Consider the following 18,874-nt stretch of genomic DNA (forward strand, 5'->3'; position numbering starts at 1 on the left):
GGCTAGAGCCTCAATTTTTGCACTCATGTCTAAGTCTCATGGCCCTCTATCAGAATCCAGAGTTTTGGGAAGATTGGAGAAACTTAATTTTTCGCCCGAAAAAAAAAAAACGTAAGGGGTACCACTGTCGTTTTTTTTTTTCGGGCAGAATTTTTGAGTTTCGATATCTCAGCTCTGGAAGGGGCTAGAGCCTCCATTTTTCCACTCAGGTCTAAGTCTCATAGCCCTCTATCAGAATCCAGAGTTTTGGGAAGATTGGAGAAACTTAATTTTTCACCCGAAAAAAAACCCGTAAGGGGTACCACTGTCGTTTTTTTTTCAGGCCGAATTTTTGAGTTTAGATATCTCAGCTTTGGAAGGGGCTAGAGCCTCCATTTTTGCACTCAGGTCTAAGTCTCATGGCCCTCTATCAGAATCCAGAGTTTTGGAAAGATTGGAGAAACTGAATTTTTCGCCCGAAAAAAAAAACGTAAGGGGTACCACTGTCGTTTTTTTTTTTCGGGCCGAATTTTTGAGTTTCGATATCTCAGCTCTGGAAGGGGCTAGAGCCTCCATTTTTGCACTCAGGTCTAAGTCTCATGGCCCTCTATCAGAATACAGAGTTTTGGGAAGATTGGAGAAACTGAATTTTTCGCCCGAAAAAAAAAACGTAAGGGGTACCACTGTCGTTTTTTTTTTTGGGGCCGAATTTTTGAGTTTCAATATCTCAGCTCTGGAACAGGCTAGAGCCTCCATTTTTGCACTCAGGTCTAAGTCTCATGGCCCTCTATCAGAATCCAGAGTTTTGGGAAGATTGGAGAAACTTAATTTTTCGCCCGAAAAAAAAAAAAAAAACGTAAGGGGTGCCACTGTCGTTTTTTTTTTTTCGGGCCGAATTTTTGAGTTTCGATATCTCAGCTCTGGAAGGGGCTAGAGCCTCCATTTTTGCACTCAGGTCTAAGTCTCATGGCCCTCTATCAGAATCCAGAGTTTTGAGAAGATTGGAGAAACTTAATTTTTCGCCCGAAAAAAAAACGTAAGGGGTACGTACCAAGGTTATTATAGTTTTGCATTTTTCATTAGTTTTTATTTTTATTTCGTTTTGAATTTTTGTTTTCAAATTCAGTTTAGTTTAAATTAGTTTTAAAAGTGGGTTTGCTAGTTTAGTTTAGTTTCTATTTTTTGAAAATGCTTAGTTTTAGTTTAGTTTTTATTAGTTTTAGTGTTAGTTTTAGTCTTTTTTTTTTGTAGTTTGGGTTATTTGTCAGGGGCAAGGTTGAAAAAGGTCAGAAAAAGAATTGTGTAACAATAACTCAACAAAAACATCATACAATTTTAGAAATATCTATTCAACATTAAAACCAGTACATAAAATGAAGCCTACAATGTGAAAATCCTTTACCGTAACAATCTAGATATCTTCTATAAAAAAATCCCACAGCTTTACAATTTCCACACCTTATACTAAATTTACCCTATACAACACTAATCTGGACTGAAGCAGCAAACAGTCAGTGTAAGAGTAAAATAATGACATAACATTATTTAATATTTGAATCACAGCTTATAGAGTTTTGACACCGACAACCAAGCAGCAAGGCTGCAACCAGGGTCTGAAAACTAGTGAGGTAAAAATGGTTAATAATTACCTCACAATAATTAGTAATATAATAATGGTTAGGCTATTGGACCCACATTTCCCCATGGACATGAAGGGATTTTTTAAAGGAATTTATATATATATATATATATTATATATTAACTATTAAATGGCACTTTCTGGAGAGTTTTGTGCAAAGAAACAGAATAAAAGTAGGTCTAAATAAATTGCTAGTTGAATAGATTGCTAGTTGAGAAACACTACTTTAATTATTGCATTTATGATGACTATGTGAAACGTTAACAAAGCATGAGCTGTCTTCCAGCTGGCCAGTAAGGTTATTTTGGCAAATTTTATTCTGTAACATACAGATCTGTATTATGCTATTGTTTTTACAGATAATCACAATGATCATTGCGTTTGGTGTGGTTGCCTTATGCAATTGCAGTTTGTCTATAAGCTTTTTTTATTAACGCAGACAGTAAAATGTTGCCAGATATTGCTACGAAAAACAAGCAAATAATATAATAACAATTCGAAATTACTTCAAAGCTTGTGTTTTGGAAATAAGATTAATATATCACTAACACTAACATGCAACTTTCCACTATAATAACTTCCTAAAGTGTCGCAAAAAATCCGAAAAACAGGTCCAGAAGATTACCGCACCATTCGATTAGGTGGATCTGGCAACACAGAGGCTACACTAGCGCCCTCATTCACAATGCGTTCTCAAGCCCCCTTCACTGCGCTAGCTTCTCGCTACAACATGAATTGCAAACACACAGGTGGTCTAAACATGGCTAATTAATCATTCACATAATCATTAAGTTGGCTTGAGAAAGCCAACTTACTGAAATCCTATTTAAACTTATTAAGTTGGCTTGAGAAAGCCAACTTACTGAAATCCTATTTAAACTTATTATTAGTGTGAATGCTTCAAGCATTCACACTCTTGAAATCCAAATCTTTCTTCTTATTATTATTATTCCGTATTCTTCCGTACGTTTTTCGGTCGCTTTCTTCTCCTCTCTACTTTGTGCTACAAAAACCATTCAAGTATCAAAATGTGCAGCTTTTCAAGGACATGTGTGCTATTACTTTTCTTTTTTATAACCTTTATAATTTTTAAATTATTAAACTTTTTGTGCATATTTTTTAACATGGAAGTCAATGGAGAATTCTTCAAATTCTGTTTTATGCTCCTTCTGCTTTCAAAGCCTACAGCTTCTGCATACTTTCAGCTATTTCTGTCATTTAAACTTTAAAATGTTGAGAAATTTGTCAGCTATTAATGTTGTATTCAACTTTTTGATATCTATTATACTTTTTTCACAATCTCTACTTTAGTCTCATGATGTTTTTCAACCCGTTTCTGAAATTATAATGGGAGTGAATGAGAGAGACTGTTCAGAGCTAGAGCACGTGCTAGAGTGAGCCAGCTTGAAACCTAATGCTAAAAAATATTTTTTAAATCGCTGGCCTGGCCACAATTTTCACTCTTTGGGCATAAAATTATACTTGAAACGTAGGTATTTTTGTTGTGGTTCCTCTCATGTGTTTAGTAAATCCCTGGGACTTATAGTTTTTGCACTGTGTCCTTCCAAAGGACAAGAGTGACAGACATTCCTCCATTGGCAGCAATTATAAATTCAGGTCAAACTTTTGTGATCAGAGCAATACAAACCAGTTTTTTAACTTGCCAAAGTGGTCCCTTTTTTTAACTCTATCCACAAAAAAAATACATCACATCGTTCACAAAGGCCTTGTCTCGCTCACGGTCAAGTCATTTCGCCAATACAACCTATAGTTTTGTCTCTATTGAGGTTTGTTCGAGGCCAAGTATCAGCAATTTTGGCCTCTGTCTAAATAGGAAAGCTGATTGCACAGGTGATGCTGATTAGCAAAGATCAAAGGGAGACACACATAATTGGTCCTGTGTTCTGATTGGTGGACAGTCACTCAGCTCTTTTCTGAAGGATACTACAAGTTTTTGTTGCATTTATGCCTCTACTTCTCCTGTTCTCCCTCTCTCTTCCCTCCTCTTCTCCTCCTCCAATCCTCTACTCCTCCTGTCCTCCTATTCTACCCTCCTTTCATAATCTCTTCTCCTTTCTACTCTTCCTTTTATCCTCTTCTATCCATCTGCCTGTCTTAACTATTTGACTTTCTGTGTCCAAATGATCTATCTATCTATGTATAGACTATGTATGTATCTATCTGTGTATCTATCTATCTATCTATCTATCTAATCCATCTATATTTCTAACTAATCTTTCTTTCTTTCTTTCTAGATAATCTATCTTTCTTTCTAACTATACTATCTTTCTTTCTAAATAATCTTTTCTTTCTAGCTATACTATCTATCTTTCTAACTGATCTATCTTTCTTTCTTTCTAAATAATCTTTCTTTCTTTCTAACTATACTATCTGTCTTTCTTTCTAACCAATAAATCTTTCCTTCTTTCTTTCTAACTAATCCTTTCTTTATTTCTAACTAATCCTTTCTTTCTTTTTTCATCCTTTCAAATCCATCTTTCTTTCTAACTAATTCTTTCTTTCTTTCTTTCTTTCTTTCTTTCTTTGAAATTCATATTTCTTTCTTACTAATCATTGCTTTCTTTCTTTCTTTCTTTCTTTCTTTCATCTATCTATCATCTATTTTTCTTTCTTTCTTTCTTTTTTCTTTATTTCTAATAATCTTTCTTTCTTTCTACCTAATCTTTATTTCTCTCTCTCTTTCTTTCTTTCTTTCTTTCTTTCTTTCTTTCTTTCTTTCTTTCTTTCTTTCTTTCTTTCTTTCTTTCTTTCTTTCTTTCTACCTAATTCATCTTTCTTTCTTTCTTTCTTTCTTTCTTTCTACCTAATCCATCTTTCTTTCTTTCTTTCTTTCTTTCTTTCTTTCTTTCTTTCTTTCTTTCTTTCTTTTTCTATCTATCTATCTATCTATCTATCTATCTATCTATCTATCTATCTATCTATCTATCTATCTATCTATCTATCTATCTATCTATCTATCTATCGTTCTTTTTTTCTTTCTACCTAATCCTTCTTTCTTTCTTTCTTTCTTTCTTTCTTTCTTTCTTTCTTTTTCTTTATTTCTAATAATCTATCTTTCTTTCTCTATCTATCTATGTCTTTTTTTCCTTCTACCTAATCCATCTTTCTTTCTTTCTTTCTTTCTTTCTTTCTTTCTTTCTTTCTTTGCATTTCAGCTTATTAAATGCATTTGAATTAAGCCTTTTTTCTTTTTTGCACTGTTTTGCATTTGTTTGTGCATTTAAGTTAAGCTTTTGAAGCATTCACACGCATATTCCGCAGGAAATGCAATTTTTCTAGTTATTATTATTCTTCTTACTCAAAATTTTCTGACTGCTACTCCTCCTAGAGCTTTAACTCTACAAACTCCAAACTCGGGTCAGACCTTCAGACTGTTCTGACTCGAGTTGCTATATCTTTTTAGACTGATTCGACTTTCAGATTTCTTAAAAATTAATATTAAAAATCATAAAAATCCCATTGACTTTCATTGCAGCATGGTCAAATTGAGCCAAGACTACGGTGGCCCAATAGCTTACAACAAAAACTCAAATCTAAATTCCCTGAAGCCCTAGACTCAATTAAACTACCATTCTATATGAACTAATGAACTATCTATCTATCTATCTATCTATCTATCTATCTATCTATCTATCTATCTATCTATCTATCTATCTATCTATCTATCTATCTATCTATCTATAAATCTATCTATCTATCTATCTATCTATCTATCTATCTATCTATCTATCTATCTATCTATCTATCTATCTATCTATCTATCTATCTTTCTTTCTTTCTAACTAATCTATCCATCTTTCTTTCTACCTAACTAATCTATCCATCTTTCTTTCTAACAAATCTATCCATCTTTCTTTCTAACTAATCTATCCATCTTTCTTTCTAACAAATCTATCCATCTTTCTTTCTAACAAATCTATCCATCTTTCTTTCTACCTAATCTATCCATCTTTCTTTCTAACAAATCTATCCATCTTTCTTTCTAACAAATCTATCCATCTTTCTTTCTAACAAATCTATCCATCTTTCTTTCTACCTAATCTATCCATCTTTCTTTCTACCTAACTAATCTATCCATCTTTCTTTCTAACAAATCTATCCATCTTTCTTTCTAACTAATCTATCCATCTTTCTTTCTAACAAATCTATCCATCTTTCTTTCTAACAAATCTATCCATCTTTCTTTCTACCTAATCTATCCATCTTTCTTTCTAACAAATCTATCCATCTTTCTTTCTACCTAATCTATCCATCTTTCTTTCTAACAAATCTATCCATCTTTCTTTCTAACAAATCTATCCATCTTTCTTTCTAACAAATCTATCCATCTTTCTTTCTAACAAATCTATCCATCTTTCTTTCTACCTAATCTATCCATCTTTCTTTCTAACAAATCTATCCATCTTTCTTTCTAACAAATCTATCCATCTTTCTTTCTAACAAATCTATCCATCTTTCTTTCTAACAAATCTATCCATCTTTCTTTCTACCTAATCTATCCATCTTTCTTTCTACCTAATCTATCCATCTTTCTTTCTACCTAACTAATCTATCCATCTTTCTTTCTACCTAATCTATCCATCTTTCTTTCTACCTAATCTATCCATCTTTCTTTCTACCTAACTAATCTATCCATCTTTCTTTCTACCTAACTAATCTATCCATCTTTCTTTCTAACAAATCTATCCATCTTTCTTTCTACCTAATCTATCCATCTTTCTTTCTACCTAACTAATCTATCCATCTTTCTTTCTACCTAACTAATCTATCCATCTTTCTTTCTAACAAATCTATCCATCTTTCTTTCTAACAAATCTATCCATCTTTCTTTCTAACTAATCTATCCATCTTTCTTTCTAACAAATCTATCCATCTTTCTTTCTACCTAATCTATCCATCTTTCTTTCTAACAAATCTATCCATCTTTCTTTCTATCAAATCTATCCATCTTTTTTTCTAACTAATCTATCCATCTTTCTTTCTAACAAATCTATCCATCTTTCTTTCTATCAAATCTATCCATCTTTTTTTCTAACTAATCTATCCATCTTTCTTTCTAACTAATCTATCCATCTTTCTTTCTAACTAATCTATCCATCTTTCTTTCTAACAAATCTATCCATCTTTCTTTCTAACTAATCTATCCATCTTTCTTTCTTACTAATCTATCCATCTTTCTTTCTAACTAATCTATACATCTTTCTTTCTAAATAATCTATCGTTCTTTCTTTCTAACAAATCTATCGTTCTTTCTTTCTACCTAACTAATCTATCCATCTTTCTTTCTAACAATTCTATCCATCTTTCTTTCTAACAAATCTATCCATCTTTCTTTCTAACTAATCTATCCATCTTTCTTTCTAACAAATCTATCGTTCTTTATTTCTACCCAAGTAATCTATCCATCTTTCTTTCTAACAATACTTTCTTTCTTTCTTTCTTTCTTTCTTTCTTTCTTTCTTTCTTTCTTTCTTTCTTTCTTTCTTTCTTTCTTTCTTTCTTTCTTTCTAACAAATCTATCCATCTTTCTTTCTAACTAATCTATCCAGCTTTCTTTCTAACAAATCTATCCATCTTTCTTTCTAAAAATTCTTTCTTTCTCTTTCGTTCTTTCTTTCTTTCTTGATGCTAATAACATGCTAATCATGCTAGCTTTCTGCTAATCATGTTAGCTTCTTGTTAAAAACATGCTAGCATGATGCTAGCTACATGCTAATCATGCTAGCATGATGCTAGCTACATGCTAATCATGCTAGCTTCTTGCTAAAAACATGCTAGCATGATGCTAGCTACATGCTAATCATGCTAGCATGATGCTAGCTACATGCTAATCATGCTAGCTTCTTGCTAAAAACATGCTAGCATGATGCTAGCAACATGCTAATCATGTTATTATGATGCTAGCTACATGCTAATCATGCTAGCATGATGCTAGCTACATGCTAATCCTGCTAGCTTCTTGCTAAAAACATGCTAGCATGATGCTAGCAACATGCTAATCATGTTATTATGATGCTAGCTACATGCTAATCATGCTAGCATGACGCTAGCTACATGCTAATCCTGCTAGCTTCTTGCTAAAAACATGCTAGCATGATGCTAGCAACATGCTAATCATGTTATTATGATGCTAGCTACATGCTAATCATGCTAACTTCTTCCTAAAAACATGTTAGCATGATGCTAGCAACATGCTAATTATGCTATTATGATGTTAGCTACATGCTAGTCATGCTAGCTTCTTGCTAAAAACATGCTAATCATGCTAGCTTGATGCTAGCTACATGCTAATCATGTTAGCTTCTTGTTAAAAACATGCTAGCATAATGCTAGCAACATGCTAATCATGCTATTATGATGTTAGCTACATGCTAATCATGTTAGCTTCTTGCTAAAAACATGTTAGCATGATGCTAGCAACATGCTAATCATGCTATTATGATGTTAGCTACATGCTAGTCATGCTAGCTTCTTGTTAAAAACATGCTTATCATGCTAGCTTGATGCTAGCTACATGCTAATGATGTTAGCTTCTTGCTAAAAACATGTTAGCATGATGCTAACAACATGCTAATAATGTTATTATGATGCTAGCTACATGCTAATCATGGTAGCATGATGCTAGCTACATGCTAATCATGCTAGCTTCTTCCTAAAAACATGTTAGCATGATGCTAGCAACATGCTAATCATGCTATTATGATGTTAGCTACATGCTAGTAATGCTAGCTTCTTGCTAAAAACATGCTAATCATGCTAGCTTGATGCTAGCTACATGCTAATGATGTTAGCTTCTTGCTAAAAACATGTTAGCATGATGCTAACAACATGCTAATAATGTTATTATGATGCTAGCTACATGCTAATCATGGTAGCATGATGCTAGCTACATGCTAATCATGCTAGCTTCTTGCTAAAAACATGTTAACATGATGCTAGCAACATGCTAATCATGCTATTATGATGTTAGCTACATGCTAATCATGTTAGCTTCTTGCTAAAAACATGTTAGCATGATGCTAGCAACATGCTAATCATGCTATTATGATGTTAGCTACATGCTAGTCATGCTAGCTTCTTGTTAAAAACATGCTTATCATGCTAGCTTGATGCTAGCTACATGCTAATGATGTTAGCTTCTTGCTAAAAACATGTTAGCATGATGCTAACAACATGCTAATAATGTTATTATGATGCTAGCTACATGCCAATCATGGTAGCATGATGCTAGCTACATGCTAATCATGCTAGCTTCTTGCTAAAAACATGCTAGCATGATGCTAGCAACATGCTAATCATGTTATTATGATGCTAGCTACATGCTAATCATGCTAGCATGATGCTAGCTACATGTTAATCATGCTAGCTTCTTGCTAGCATGATGTTAGCTACATGCTAATCATGCTAGCTTCTTCCTAAAAACATGTTAGCATGATGTTAGCAACATGCTAATCATGCTATTATGATGTTAGCTACATGCTAGTAATGCTAGCTTCTTGCTAAAAACATGCTAATCATGCTAGCTTGATGCTAGCTACATGCTAATGATGTTAGCTTCTTGCTAAAAACATGTTAGCATGATGCTAACAACATGCTAATAATGTTATTATGATGCTAGCTACATGCTAATCATGGTAGCATGATGCTAGCTACATGCTAATCATGCTAGCTTCTTCCTAAAAACATGTTAGCATGATGCTAGCAACATGCTAATCATGCTATTATGATGTTAGCTACATGCTAGTAATGCTAGCTTCTTGCTAAAAACATGCTAATCATGCTAGCTTGATGCTAGCTACATGCTAATGATGTTAGCTTCTTGCTAAAAACATGTTAGCATGATGCTAACAACATGCTAATAATGTTATTATGATGCTAGCTACATGCTAATCATGGTAGCATGATGCTAGCTACATGCTAATCATGCTAGCTTCTTGCTAAAAACATGTTAACATGATGCTAGCAACATGCTAATCATGTTAGCATGATGCTAGCTACATGCTAATCATTCTAGCTTCTTGCTAAAACATGCTAGCATGATGCTAGCAACATGCTAATCATGTTAGCATGATGCTAGCTACATGCTAGTCATGCTAGCTTCTTGATAAAAACACGTTAGCATGATGCTAGCAACATGCTAATCATGCTATTATGATGCTAGCTACATGCTAATCATGCTAACAACATGTTAATCATCTTAACTACATGCTAATCAAATTAGCATCAAGCTAGCTACATAATAATCATGTTAGCTTCTTGCCAAAAACATCTATCTATCTATCTATCTATCTATCTATCTATCTATCTATCTATCTATCTATCTATCTATCTATCTATCTATATTTCTTTCTAACTAATCTATCCATCTTTCTTTCTTTCTTTCTTTCTAATCTATCTTTAAAACTTCATTCAAACTTCAAAACTTCAAACGCTCTGGTCCGGCTTTCTCAAGCCAACTTAAAGTTTGTCATCAAACTTTTTTTTCTAGTTAAGTTGGCTTGAGAAAGCCAACTTACTGAAATCCTATTTAAACTTATTATTATTAGTGTGAATGCTTCAAGCATTCACACTCTTGAAATCCAAATCTTTCTTCTTATTATTATTATTCCGTATTCTTCCGTACGTTTTTCGGTCGCTTTCTTCTCCTCTCTACTTTGTGCTACAAAAACCATTCAAGTATCAAAATGTGCAGCTTTTCAAGGACATGTGTGCTATTACTTTTCTTTTTTATAACCTTTATAATTTTTAAATTATTAAACTTTTTGTGCATATTTTTTAACATGGAAGTCAATGGAGAATTCTTCAAATTCTGTTTTATGCTCCTTCTGCTTTCAAAGCCTACAGCTTCTGCATACTTTCAGCTATTTCTGTCATTTAAACTTTAAAATGTTGAGAAATTTGTCAGCTATTAATGTTGTATTCAACTTTTTGATATCTATTATACTTTTTTCACAATCTCTACTTTAGTCTCATGATGTTTTTCAACCCGTTTCTGAAATTATAATGGGAGTGAATGAGAGAGACTGTTCAGAGCTAGAGCACGTGCTAGAGTGAGCCAGCTTGAAACCTAATGCTAAAAAATATTTTTTAAATCGCTGGCCTGGCCACAATTTTCACTCTTTGGGCATAAAATTATACTTGAAACGTAGGTATTTTTGTTGTGGTTCCTCTCATGTGTTTAGTAAATCCCTGGGACTTATAGTTTTTGCACTGTGTCCTTCCAAAGGACAAGAGTGACAGACATTCCTCCATTGGCAGCAATTATAAATTCAGGTCAAACTTTTGTGATCAGAGCAATACAAACCAGTTTTTTAACTTGCCAAAGTGGTCCCTTTTTTTAACTCTATCCACAAAAAAAATACATCACATCGTTCACAAAGGCCTTGTCTCGCTCACGGTCAAGTCATTTCGCCAATACAACCTATAGTTTTGTCTCTATTGAGGTTTGTTCGAGGCCAAGTATCAGCAATTTTGGCCTCTGTCTAAATAGGAAAGCTGATTGCACAGGTGATGCTGATTAGCAAAGATCAAAGGGAGACACACATAATTGGTCCTGTGTTCTGATTGGTGGACAGTCACTCAGCTCTTTTCTGAAGGATACTACAAGTTTTTGTTGCATTTATGCCTCTACTTCTCCTGTTCTCCCTCTCTCTTCCCTCCTCTTCTCCTCCTCCAATCCTCTACTCCTCCTGTCCTCCTATTCTACCCTCCTTTCATAATCTCTTCTCCTTTCTACTCTTCCTTTTATCCTCTTCTATCCATCTGCCTGTCTTAACTATTTGACTTTCTGTGTCCAAATGATCTATCTATCTATGTATAGACTATGTATGTATCTATCTGTGTATCTATCTATCTATCTATCTATCTAATCCATCTATATTTCTAACTAATCTTTCTTTCTTTCTTTCTAGATAATCTATCTTTCTTTCTAACTATACTATCTTTCTTTCTAAATAATCTTTTCTTTCTAGCTATACTATCTATCTTTCTAACTGATCTATCTTTCTTTCTTTCTAAATAATCTTTCTTTCTTTCTAACTATACTATCTGTCTTTCTTTCTAACCAATAAATCTTTCCTTCTTTCTTTCTAACTAATCCTTTCTTTATTTCTAACTAATCCTTTCTTTCTTTTTTCATCCTTTCAAATCCATCTTTCTTTCTAACTAATTCTTTCTTTCTTTCTTTCTTTCTTTCTTTCTTTGAAATTCATATTTCTTTCTTACTAATCATTGCTTTCTTTCTTTCTTTCTTTCTTTCTTTCATCTATCTATCATCTATTTTTCTTTCTTTCTTTCTTTTTTCTTTATTTCTAATAATCTTTCTTTCTTTCTACCTAATCTTTATTTCTCTCTCTCTTTCTTTCTTTCTTTCTTTCTTTCTTTCTTTCTTTCTTTCTTTCTTTCTTTCTTTCTTTCTTTCTTTCTTTCTTTCTTTCTTTCTACCTAATTCATCTTTCTTTCTTTCTTTCTTTCTTTCTTTCTACCTAATCCATCTTTCTTTCTTTCTTTCTTTCTTTCTTTCTTTCTTTCTTTCTTTCTTTCTTTCTTTCTTTCTTTCTTTCTTTCTTTCTTTTTCTATCTATCTATCTATCTATCTATCTATCTATCTATCTATCTATCTATCTATCTATCTATCTATCTATCTATCTATCTATCTATCTATCTATCTATCTATCGTTCTTTTTTTCTTTCTACCTAATCCTTCTTTCTTTCTTTCTTTCTTTCTTTCTTTCTTTCTTTTTCTTTATTTCTAATAATCTATCTTTCTTTCTCTATCTATCTATGTCTTTTTTTCCTTCTACCTAATCCATCTTTCTTTCTTTCTTTCTTTCTTTCTTTCTTTCTTTCTTTCTTTGCATTTCAGCTTATTAAATGCATTTGAATTAAGCCTTTTTTCTTTTTTGCACTGTTTTGCATTTGTTTGTGCATTTAAGTTAAGCTTTTGAAGCATTCACACGCATATTCCGCAGGAAATGCAATTTTTCTAGTTATTATTATTCTTCTTACTCAAAATTTTCTGACTCTAACTCCTCCTAGAGCTTTAACTCTACAAACTCCAAACTCGGGTCAGACTTTCAGACTGTTCTGACTTAGTGTGCTATATCTTTTTAGACTGATTCGACTTTCAGATTTCTTAAAAATTAATATTAAAAATCATAAAAATCCCATTGACTTTCATTGCAGCATGGTCAAATTGAGCCAAGACTACGGTGGCCCAATAGCGTACAACAAAAACTCAAATCTAAATTCCCTGAAGCCCTAGACTCAATTAAACTACCATTCTATATGTACTAATGATCTATCTATCTATCTATCTATCTATCTATCTATCTATCTATCTATCTATCTATCTATCTATCTATCTATCTATCAAATCTATCCATCTTTCTTTCTAACAAATCTATCCATCTTTCTTTCTTTCTAACTAATCTATCCATCTTTCTTTCTAACAAATCTATCCATCTTTCTTTCTAACAAATCTATCCATCTTTCTTTCTAACAAATCTATCCATCTTTCTTTCTAACAAATCTATCCATCTTTCTTTCTACCTAATCTATCCATCTTTCTTTCTAACAAATCTATCCATCTTTCTTTCTACCTAATCTATCCATCTTTCTTTCTACCTAACTAATCTATCCATCTTTCTTTCTAACAAATCTATCCATCTTTCTTTCTACCTAACTAATCTATCCATCTTTCTTTCTACCTAACTAATCTATCCATCTTTCTTTCTAACAAATCTATCGTTCTTTCTTTCTACCTAACTAATCTATCCATCTTTCTTTCTAACAATTCTATCCATCTTTCTTTCTAACAAATCTATCCATCTTTCTTTCTAACAAATCTATCGTTCTTTCTTTCTTTCTTTCTTTCTTTCTTTCTTTCTTTCTTTCTTTCTTTCTTTCTTTCTTTCTTTCTTTCTTTCTTTCTTTCTTTCTTTCTTTCTTTCTTTCTTTCTTTCTTTCTTTCTTTCTAACAAATCTATCCATCTTTCTTTCTACCTAATCTATCCATCTTTCTTTCTAACACATCTATCCATCTTTCTTTCTACCTAATCTATCCATCTTTCTTTCTACCTAACTAATCTATCCATCTTTCTTTCTAACAAATCTATCCATCTTTCTTTCTACCTAACTAATCTATCCATCTTTCTTTCTACCTAACTAATCTATCCATCTTTCTTTCTAACAAATCTATCCATCTTTCTTTCTACCTAACTAATCTATCCATCTTTCTTTCTAACTAATCTATCCATCTTTCTTTCTAACAAATCTATCCATCTTTTTTTTTCTACCTAACTAATCTATCCATCTTTCTTTCTACCTAATCTATCCATCTTTCTTTCTAGCAAATCTATCCATCTTTTTTTCTAACTAATCTATCCATCTTTCTTTCTAACTAATCTATCCATCTTTCTTTCTAACTAATCTATCCATCTTTCTTTCTAACAAATCTATCCATCTTTCTTTCTAACAAATCTATCCATCTTTCTTTCTACCTAATCTATCCATCTTTCTTTCTAGCAAATCTATCCATCTTTCTTTCTAACAAATCTATCCATCTTTCTTTCTAGCAAATCTATCCATCTTTCTTTCTAACTAATCTATCCATCTTTCTTTCTTACAAATCTATCCATCTTTCTTTCTAACTAATCTATCCATCTTTCTTTCTTACTAATCTATCCATCTTTCTTTCTAACTAATCTATCCATCTTTCTTTCTAAATAATCTATCGTTCTTTCTTTCTAACAAATCTATCGTTTTTTCTTTCTACCTAACTAATCTATCCATCTTTCTTTCTAACAATTCTATCCATCTTTCTTTCTAACAAATCTATCTATCTTTCTTTCTAACTAATCTATCCATCTTTCTTTCTAACAAATCTATCGTTCTTTCTTTCTACCCAAGTAATCTATCCATCTTTCTTTCTAACAATACTTTCTTTCTCTTTCTTTCTTTCTTTCTTTCTTTCTTTCTTTCTTTCTTTCTTTCTTTCTTTCTTTCTTTCTTTCTTTCTTTCTTTCTTTCTTTCTAACAAATCTATCCATCTTTCTTTCTAACTAATCTATGCATCTTTCTTTCTAAAAATTCTTTCTTTCTCTTTCGTTCTTTCTTGATGCTAATAACATGCTAATCATGCTAGCTTTCTGCTAATCATGTTAGCTTCTTGTTAAAAACATGCTAGCATGATGCTAGCTACATGCTAATCATGCTAGCATGATGCTAGCTACATGCTAATAATGCTAGCTTCTTGCTAAAAACATGCTAGCATGATGCTAGCTACATGCTAATCATGCTAGCATGATGCTAGCTACATGCTAATCATGCTAGCTTCTTGCTAAAAACATGCTAGCATGATGCTAGCAACATGCTAATCATGTTATTATGATGCTAGCTACATGCTAATCATGCTAGCATGATGCTAGCTACATGCTAATCCTGCTAGCTTCTTGCTAAAAACATGCTAGCATGATGCTAGCAACATGCTAATCATGTTATTATGATGCTAGCTACATGCTAATCATGCTAGCATGATGCTAGCTACATGCTAATCATGCTAGCTTCTTGCTAGCAACATGCTAATCATGCTAGCATGATGCTAGCTACATGCTAATCATGCTAGCTTCTTCCTAAAAACATGTTAGCATGATGCTAGCAACATGCTAATCATGCTATTATGATGTTAGCTACATGCTAGTCATGCTAGCTTCTTGCTAAAAACATGCCAATCATGCTAGCTTGATGCTAGCTACAAGCTAATCATGTTAGCTTCTTGCTAAAAACATGCTAGCATAATGCTAGCAACATGCTAATCATGCTATTATGATGTTAGCTACATGCTAATCATGCTAGCTTCTTGCTAAAAACATGTTAATCATGCTAGCTTGATGCTAGCTACATGCTAATGATGTTAGCTTCTTGCTAAAAACATGTTAGCATGATGCTAACAACATGCTAATAATGTTATTATGATGCTAGCTACATGCTAATCATGGTAGAATGATGCTAGCTACATGCTAATCATGCTAGCTTCTTGCTAAAAACATGCTAACATGATGCTAGCAACATGCTAATCATGCTAGCATGATGCTAGCTACATGCTAATCATTCTAGCTTCTTGCTAAAACATGCTAGCATGATGCTAGCAACATGCTAATCATGTTAGCATGATGCTAGCTACATGCTAGTCATGCTAGCTTCTTGATAAAAACACGTTAGCTTGATGCTAGCAACATGCTAATCATGCTATTATGATGCTAGCTACATGCTAACAACATGCTAATCATCTTAACTACATGTTAATCAAATTAGCATCAAGCTAGCTACATGCTAATCATGTTAGCTTCTTGCCAAAAACATCTATCTATCTATCTATCTATCTATCTATCTATCTATCTATCTATCTATCTATCTATATTTCTTTCTAACTAATCTATCTTTCTAACTAATCTATCCATCTTTCTTTCTTTCTTTCTTTCTAATCTATCTTTAAAACTTCATTCAAACTTCAAAACTTCAAACGCTCTGGTCCGGCTTTCTCAAGCCAACTTAAAGTTTGTCATCAAACTTTTTTTTCTAGTTATTATTATTCTTCTTACTCAAAATTTTCTGACTGCTACTCCTCCTAGAGCTTTAACTCTACAAACTCCAAACTCGGGTCAGACCTTCAGACTGTTCTGACTCGAGTTGCTATATCTTTTTAGACTGATTCGACTTTCAGATTTCTTAAAAATTAATATTAAAAACCATAAAAATCCCATTGACTTTCATTGCAGCATGGTCAAATTGAGCCAAGACTACGGTGGCCCAATAGCGTACAACAAAAACTCAAATCTAAATTCCCTGAAGCCCTAGACTCAATTAAACTACCATTCTATATGAGCTAATGAACTATCTATCTATCTATCTATCTATCTATCTATCTATCTATCTATCTATCTATCTATCTATCTATCTATCTATCTATCTATCCATTTATCTATCTATCTATCTATCTATCTATCTATCTATCTATCTATCTATCTATCTATCTATCTATCTATCTATCTATCTATCTATCTATCTATCTATCTTTCTTTCTACCTAATCTTTCTTTCTACCTAACTAATCTATCTATCTATCTTTCTTTCTAACAAATCTATCAATCTTTCTTTCTACCTAATCTATCCATCTTTCTTTCTACCTAACTAATCTATCCATCTTTCTTTCTAACAAATCTATCCATCTTTCTTTCTAACAAATCTATCCATCTTTCTTTCTAACTAATCTATCCATCTTTCTTTCTAACAAATCTATCCATCTTTCTTTCTAACAAATCTATCCATCTTTCTTTCTAACAAATCTATCCATCTTTCTTTCTAACTAATCTATCCATCTTTCTTTCTAACAAATCTATCCATCTTTCTTTCTAACTAATCTATCCATCTTTCTTTCTACCTAACTAATCTATCTATCTTTCTTTCTAACAAATCTATCCATCTTTCTTTCTAACAAATCTATCCATCTTTCTTTCTACCTAATCTATCCATCTTTCTTTCTACCTAATCTATCCATCTTTCTTTCTACCTAATCTATCCATCTTTCTTTCTAACTAATCTATCCATCTTTCTTTCTAACTAATCTATCCATCTTTCTTTCTAACAAATCTATCCATCTTTCTTTCTAACAAATCTATCCATCTTTCTTTCTAACAAATCTATCCATCTTTCTTTCTAACTAATCTATCCATCTTTCTTTCTAACAAATCTATCCATCTTTCTTTCTAACTAATCTATCCATCTTTCTTTCTACCTAACTAATCTATCTATCTTTCTTTCTAACAAATCTATCCATCTTTCTTTCTAACAAATCTATCCATCTTTCTTTCTACCTAATCTATCCATCTTTCTTTCTACCTAATCTATCCATCTTTCTTTCTAACTAATCTATCCATCTTTCTTTCTAACAAATCTATCCATCTTTCTTTCCAACTAATCTATCCATCTTTCTTTCCAACTAATCTATCCATCTTTCTTTCCAACTAATCTATCCATCTTTCTTTCTAACAAATCTATCCATCTTTCTTTCTAACTAATCTATCCATCTTTCTTTCTAACAAATCTATCCATCTTTCTTTCTAACTAATCTATCCATCTTTCTTTCTAAATAATCTATCGTTCTTTCTTTCTAACAAATCTATCGTTCTTTCTTTCTACCTAACTAATCTATCCATCTTTCTTTCTAACAATTCTATCCATCTTTCTTTCTAGCAAATCTATCCATCTTTTTTTCTAACTAATCTATCCATCTTTCTTTCCAACTAATCTATCCATCTTTCTTTCCAACTAATCTATCCATCTTTCTTTCTAACAAATCTATCCATCTTTCTTTCTAACTAATCTATCCATCTTTCTTTCTAACAAATCTATCCATCTTTCTTTCTAACTAATCTATCCATCTTTCTTTCTTACTAATCTATCCATCTTTCTTTCTAACTAATCTATCCATCTTTCTTTCTAAATAATCTATCGTTCTTTCTTTCTAACAAATCTATCGTTCTTTCTTTCTACCTAACTAATCTATCCATCTTTCTTTCTAACAATTCTATCCATCTTTCTTTCTAACAAATCTATCCATCTTTCTTTCTAACTAATCTATCCATCTTTCTTTCTAACAAATCTATCGTTCTTTCTTTCTACCCAAGTAATCTATCCATCTTTCTTTCTAACAATACTTTCTTTCTCTTTCTTTCTTTCTTTCTTTCTAACAAATCTATCCATCTTTCTTTCTAACTAATCTATGCATCTTTCTAAAAATTCTTTCTTTCTCTTTCGTTCTTTCTTTCTTTCTTGATGCTAATAACATGCTAATCATGCTAGCTTTCTGCTAATCATGTTAGCTTCTTGTTAAAAACATGCTAGCATGATGCTAGCTACATGCTAATCATGCTAGCATGATGCTAGCTACATGCTAATCATGCTAGCTTCTTGCTAAAAACATGCTAGCATGATGCTAGCTACATGCTAATCATGCTAGCATGATGCTAGCTACTTGCTAATCATGCTAGCATGATGCTAGCTACATGCTAATCATGCTAGCTTCTTGCTAAAAACATGCTAGCATGATGCTAGCTACATGCTAATCATGCTAGCATGATGCTAGCTACATGCTAATCATGCTAGCTTCTTGCTAAAAACATGCTAGCATGATGCTAGCAACATGATAATCATGTTATTATGATGCTAGCTACATGCT

The sequence above is a fragment of the Pimephales promelas genome, chromosome 16 (genome assembly GCF_988280905.1).
Source record: "Pimephales promelas chromosome 16, fPimPro1.hap1.1, whole genome shotgun sequence".
NCBI lineage: Eukaryota > Metazoa > Chordata > Actinopteri > Cypriniformes > Leuciscidae > Pimephales > Pimephales promelas.